This window comes from Prionailurus viverrinus, chromosome D3, assembly GCF_022837055.1.
Source record: "Prionailurus viverrinus isolate Anna chromosome D3, UM_Priviv_1.0, whole genome shotgun sequence".
Lineage (NCBI taxonomy): Eukaryota > Metazoa > Chordata > Mammalia > Carnivora > Felidae > Prionailurus > Prionailurus viverrinus.
Window position 1 is genome coordinate 31,510,664 of NC_062572.1, and position 6,562 is coordinate 31,517,225.

Consider the following 6,562-nt stretch of genomic DNA (forward strand, 5'->3'; position numbering starts at 1 on the left):
CTTGAAAATGATGCGGAGTCTACACCAAAAGTGCCATATACTAAGCTCTGTGAAACAAGACAGTGGGAGAAAAACCTTCTTTCTCCTAACATCTGGTTTCACTAGAAGTGGTTGCAAACCTGTGTGGTTAGGGCGATGAGAATGTGTCACACACTCAACTCTGTGAAACAACATGGTGGGGAAACTGTCCTTCAACTAACATCTGGACTTACCAAGTTACAAGTGTTTGAAAAGCCATGCTGGCTGGGTCTATGAGGATAGTGCCATATTCTCACCTCTGTGAAACCACCCTGTGTGGAAGCTGTCTTTCAACTACCTACATTAGAAGTGTTTGAAACCTAAGAGAAACCTGAGCGCTAAGTGCCACACACTCGACTAACTGTGTGAAACAAAGGTGTGGTGAAACCATCTTTCAACTAATATCTGGTTTCACTAAGGTAAAATGTTTGAAAACTATGAGGGACCTATGCGGAAAGTACCATATAGTCAACACTGCTGTGGGGACTCCATCTTCCAATCTCTTGCTTTATTAAGAGGTGTTTGAAAACCATGGTGGCTTACACCGAACGTGCCGCATACTCACCTCGGTGAAACAGCATTGTCGGGAGACAACCTCCTGACACCAGGTTTGTGTACCTGGAAAACGGGGGCGTTGATGTCAGCTGGTGAGCCAGGCTCACTTTACCTGGTGGCGATGAGGATCTTGTGAGGGCTGGATGTGACCCGGGGAAGCCAGGGGCTGGGGGCACTGCAAGTCCGTGTGATCATGCTATTCTGGAAGAAGAGAGAAGCAGTGGGCGGTGGCCGGGGCGGGGAGGTCCTCCTTGTGCCCCTATGGGCACGTTAGCCATGGCATTCAACGGACCCTGCTGTGTTCCCCAAGGCCAAAGCCTCTTTGTTCTCCATGCTGCACGATGCACCCCTCCCTCTTAGCCCTAGCCCTGCACATGGGGGACCAGGGCTCCTTTCCAGAAGGGTCTTCAGACACTGAGACCAACAAACACAATATCTTCTTGTGAGGGGCACTGTCATGGGCAGCCGGGTGGAGAAGACACAGACCTTAGCCCCAGGAGAATAGAATGTAGTTGGGTAGCAAAGCCAGTCGGGTCTCCATGGTCTTGCGCAGCACTGTGCTGGCTGCTTAGGGGTGGGGGGGGGGGCAGGGGTGGGGAGGTGGGGGGTTGGGAGTTGCAATAATTGCACCATGGGACAGTCAAGGGCAGAAGTGAAAAGCAAGGACTCCAGATCCAATGGCCCAGGTTTAAATCTCAACTCTGCCACTTCTTACTGTGTGAACGTGGACTGGTGACTCTGCCTCTCTGTGCCTCTGTTTCCTTGCCTCTAAAATGGGAACGAAGCACACTAGTGTTATTTGAACAGCTCGGTTCAGTTTCTAGTGGGCATTTACGCCCCATTTTCCAGAATGGGTCTCCCAGTTCACTCCTGCCTCCTGGAAGACTACACAGCCTGTTCCAGTAGGCTATCGTCTTTTTTGTGTGTGTGAGTCCCTATAGGTGGGGGCCTGCCTTTCTGTGTCCGTTGCTTGGGCAGGGGGCAATGGTGTGCTGGCAACAGGCCCTCTGGGAGGAAAAGGTGCCTGATCAACAGCGTTGGCACGTTTCCATGGTGTAAATCTTCCGGCAAGGCCCATTTGAGGCTACCAACAGCTTCACCATCTCGCAGTGGGAGCTGGTCCATGCCAGCTTTAGCACCCAGGCATTCAGCAGGTGCTTAATAAATGATGGTTGAATAAGGAGAGAAGGCTCCAAAGACTTGGAGAGTTGCCAGGCCATACTGTAGCTGAGAGAGGGAGGCATCAGACAGGCTGAGGCCAGGACGAGACCACTCTGAATAAGTAACTCGTGGTGAGATGGAGGGCAGAGGGGAAGGAGGACTGGTGTCCTCCCTTCCTGGGAACCTCTGCACCTCTGACCCTGCGTCACTTCTGCTCTGGATCCTCTTGACCTTGGCCTGGTTTGGGCTGTCTGCACAGAATGACCTAGCTGGATCCCAAGCATTAACCTGACAGAGCTCTGAGAAATGGTCCAGATGGGTCTCAAACATAAGATTCTATTCCCTTGTTTATGCTGTCCGCTCTGCCTGAATGTCTGTTCCACCCACCTCTTCCTATGTGCCCTGAAACTCTGTCACCCTTCAAAAGCTTCCTCCACCCCAAATCCCACAGACCCTTCTCCCCTTCTGCTGTTTCTCTGGCCTTACAGCCCCTCTAGTGTGCACCCTGCCTGCCCGTAAAAATATTAGTAGCTAACATTGCATCTGTACAGCAACCTGTGATAGAGGTACCGTGATAATGCCTTTTGTAGATGGGGGAATGGAGGCTCTGTCTTGTTAACAATCACCCATCCTTTGCCTCTCGGCTTGAGCATCCGTTCGTTGTGCAGGGAGGCTCCTTGCTGTGGGCTGGGCAGAGCACCACTTCTCTTTATTCAGTGTGTTTGCTGTGGCGTGTTCCACTAGGCCTTGAGTTCCCTATCCTATAGGAGCTCGAATGAATGAATGAATGAAAATGAATGAGTGACTGACTTTCAGCCCCAGGGAGCATCCCTGTTCTTTTACCCATTCCTCCTTCCTTTCTATCCCTGTGGGAAGAGACCGACTCTCCAGAGGGCAGCCTCACACCATGGAGGGCTGGTCACAGGCACCCTGCTTAGCCACACCTGCCAGAAGGGAAGGGGAAGTGAGGCTTTGGGCGGGGCTGAAAGCAGGCATGGCAGAAGGGCTGTGGACCACCCTCCTGTGGTCTAGAGTGGGGCTGACATGGGCCCACAGCCCTGCCTGTAACCCAGGAAGTTAACGGGGTCCCAAAATACTTTTTCTTGCACCGCCCCAAGTAGAAATTCCCCTGTTGGCCCACTTACTTTCGTTTTATCTAAAGAAATAAAGTTGGAAATAATCATTCACACACCCTAATTACTCCGTTGCTTTCTGAATTTAGAGCCGGTTTGGCTCTAGACTTTGGCTCCTGCTGAAGGAGGAATCCCCTGGGAGGGGCAGGGTGAAGGCCAAGGCAGGAGGCCAGATTCTGTGCTGACACTGGGGCCTCGTCAGGGTCTGCCCTCTAGTTGCCCTCTCCTAGCAGGCTGAGAACTTCCCAGAAGCAGCAGCCCAGATGGGAGTCTGAACGAAGGAGGGTGGCCAGAGGCAGTCTCCAGGATTCTGGTTGACCGAGACCCATAATGGATGACTTCCCAGGCTGAGAAACTTGAGGGCCTGGTCTGAGATGCCAGTGGAGTGGGCAGGGAAAGCAGCTGTAAGGTGCAGCCCAGTTCAGGCGACCCTCCCTGCAGCCCAGAGAGGAGACCAGTTGGGGAGACTTGAGGCCAGATAGCTAGCCAAACATGCCCATTTCACAGAGGGAATGTTGAAGGCCCGAGGTGCTTGGGACTGACCTAGAGCACCCTGAGGAGTGGGTGGTAGTCCCTTTGTGGCTTGTAAAAGGAGAGCCCAGGGCTATGTGGCCATACCCCTCCCCCACTCCGGTCCCCAGCTGGAGCATTTGTCTGCAGGATCCAGGTCAGGTCTGGGGGAGATGGGAAGAAGCCCAGGTGAGCAAAGTCCCCAGGGCTCAGGTCTGCACTCTGTCTTCCCATGTGGAGGACAAAGCTCCTTAGAGAAAATGCTTGCTCTCCTAAAGCTGGCAGGAAATGCACATCGATAGCTCATTCCAGCAAGAAGGTGCACAGGGGGAAAAAAACCTGTGAGAACTTAGGCCTAAATGTTAGCCCCGGGGATGGTGGGCGATATTAGCCTTCTTCCGCTTTGATTTTCACATTTCCTAGGTTGTAGGTGAAACCGTTATGCCAGAAAAATGAAGTTACCATGGAAAGGAGAGAGGTCTAAGGAAAACAGCCAGCTCCCCATTCATGAGACTCTGGGGTCACCATGTGTGAGTGGCTTCCAGAGGGACCCTGGCCCCGGGCCCATCCCCCAGAACAGGCGCGCCTGGGGCAGACAGCTTAGCCTGTGTGTCTCTCTTTCTCGGAATTTGGGTCAGCGAGAGTCCAGACCTGTGGCTACTGGGATGTAGCACACCCAGAATGCCATTCAAACCTCTGCTGTCCTTCCTGTCGTGTGGGTTAGGCCTCAGGGCCTTCACTTTCCCACCTCCACTTGGAAAGCCACCCCACCCCACCCCAGGCTGCCCTCTGCCCCTCCCAGCCAGAGGTGGCCCTAGGGCTATTTGCTTCACCTCCATCCGGGTGCCCAGGTGGGTGCGTAGCACTGTTGACTGCCTTCCTTACCGTCTCCGACTCCGGCCCCGAAGTGCCTTTCCAGGGAGTCCTCCTACAATGTAGTCAAGTTCGACCTCGTGCAAATGGTCTTTGGAATCACAGCTGAGCCTTGATCCTGGGTGAGGATCCGATTTCCGTCTCCCCCATATACCTAGCCCAGAGAACCAATTCATTCGGTCAGCTGTTATTCAGCCAAGTGCCAGGGCCCAGGCTAGGTGCCAGGGGCACAGATCTGCTGACTTGAGGGTGTGACGTGTCTGTGTTTTTGAGCACGTGTTTTGTGCGCATCACCTGCACGCACACACAGCACAAGCATCTCTGTTATATGTGGTCTTTGAGGCTGTGACAGTGTGTAATCCTGCTGGGACTCTGGGCACACCTGGTTGATTCATTCTGTAAGTGTTTAACAGACACCCACTAAGGAAGTACCAGGCTCTGACACCAAAGAAACATGACCCAAGGTCTCTGTCCTCGAGAAGTGCCGTCTTGGGGGCTGTCGCAGTGCGGACTGGTGGGGGCAGAGGCCGGCAGGGCTGGGGGTGGTCAGAAACGCGGTCCTGGAGACACGGGGAAGAGTGGGGAAGGGTGTTCCTGCCCAGCGGTGAGGATGATCTCCAGTATCCCCTTCAGCCCAGTGATCTGAGGCCTGGGACAGGCCTCCCCAGCCATTTTCATGCCCTAAAGCAGCCCTGAGGGCCGACGGAACCGGAGCTCCAGGTGGTGACCCGTGGGCCCCGACTGCTGGGGGCTGGGAGAGAATACAGGGAATGAAAATGAAGCATGTTGGCTGGAGGACCTGCCTGGGCTGCAGACCTTTCTGAGAGGCGAACTTGGGGACCAAGCACCAGAACACAGCACCTGGAAAGTAGAACCCCGTGATCCAGACCAGAGAAGTGGGATCACGGAACTTAGAGGAGGAAGATGGAGCAGCAGACCTAGAATGTGGGCCTTCTAGAACCTGGAACACTCAAGTCGGCCGGAAGCTGGAAGATCCAGTCTGTGCCCCTGGTGGTCAGTGGGGGAAACTGAAGTCCAGCAGGAACGGGGAGGCCTTGAGCATTGGTGAGCTGCAGTGGCACACACGTGGTCTCTGCTGAGCCAGGACCTCCCCACAGCTCGCTGCTGCCTGACATCGGGCGAGTCCTGTCCCCTCTCCAAGCCTCAGTTTCCCCCTCTGTGAAATGGTCACGTGACGGTGGGACAAGATGGAGCACCTCACCTGGTGCTCAGGCTCTCCCGGCAAGCTAGTGGCATGGCTAAGGCCTCGACCCTGGCCACCTGACTCCTGAATGACTCTGTCCCCTTGTGGTGATGGTCTGGTCACTGCTGTTCCTTTCTCTTCTTTCTCACACTCAGTGGGACATTTGGGCACTTGCGGCCCTTTTCTGGAATGCTCTCGGGATCTAGCAGAGGGAAAAGACTAATCAGAGGAGCAAGAACAGACTGGCGGCTCCATATGAAGGAGCAGGGGCCCGGTGCCTACAGCCCTGCATGGTGCCCTGTGCCATTTGGTGAAGGCTTCTTGAGTGTCCCCCGGTGGAGACGGTCGGGTCCTGAGCCGACGGCGCCGTGGTCCCTCGAAGGCAGGGGTGGGCAGAGGTGGATTGGGAAGGGAAAGGAGAAAGGGCTCATTGTTCCAGCTCCATGGAGGCTCCCTAGGTGCACCTGCTCCAGGCCACCTCTCCTGAAGGAGGTGGACGACCTTGCTCGGGCTCCCAGAGAGCTGGAGCTGTAGGAGCTGGGCCAGGAGCAGCCTGGTCACTTCCCTAGATCCCTGTGAAGTGGCGTTACCAGCCCCCGCTTTTCTGCCTCCAAGAGAGCAGGATTCTAGAGTTGGGGGCGGGGGGCGTTGGAGCCAGGGTTCCAGCCCATCCTTTGAGGCAGCACCAGCCGGGCATGGTGCCAGGCACTGAACACCCAGGGGGGAACCGAGATCCCTTCCCGTTTCCCCTCCTTCCTTGCCGGGTCTCCTCCGGACCATCAGCCATCCTGCTCAGAGCGCTTGGAAGGCTGGAGTCCTTCCCCGTGTCTCCGCTCTCCACCACTTCCCTCCCATTGTGGGGGACCCGTCGAGTTCCTGTACATGAACCACCTCATCGGGGTGTGCCTTGCCCAGGCAGGACTAGACTTTTTCGAACCCCAGACCAGTTCTGAGAGCCCAGCAGCACTGACTGCAGGTGCAGGTGTGTGGATTTGGGAGCGGAGGGGGGGGGGGTGTCGTTTTTCATTCAACAGGCCAAGGTCAGCGCCTCCTTTGCATCAGGCTCTGTGCTGAGGCCCCAGGAGAGTTGGGCAGCACCGCCCAGTGT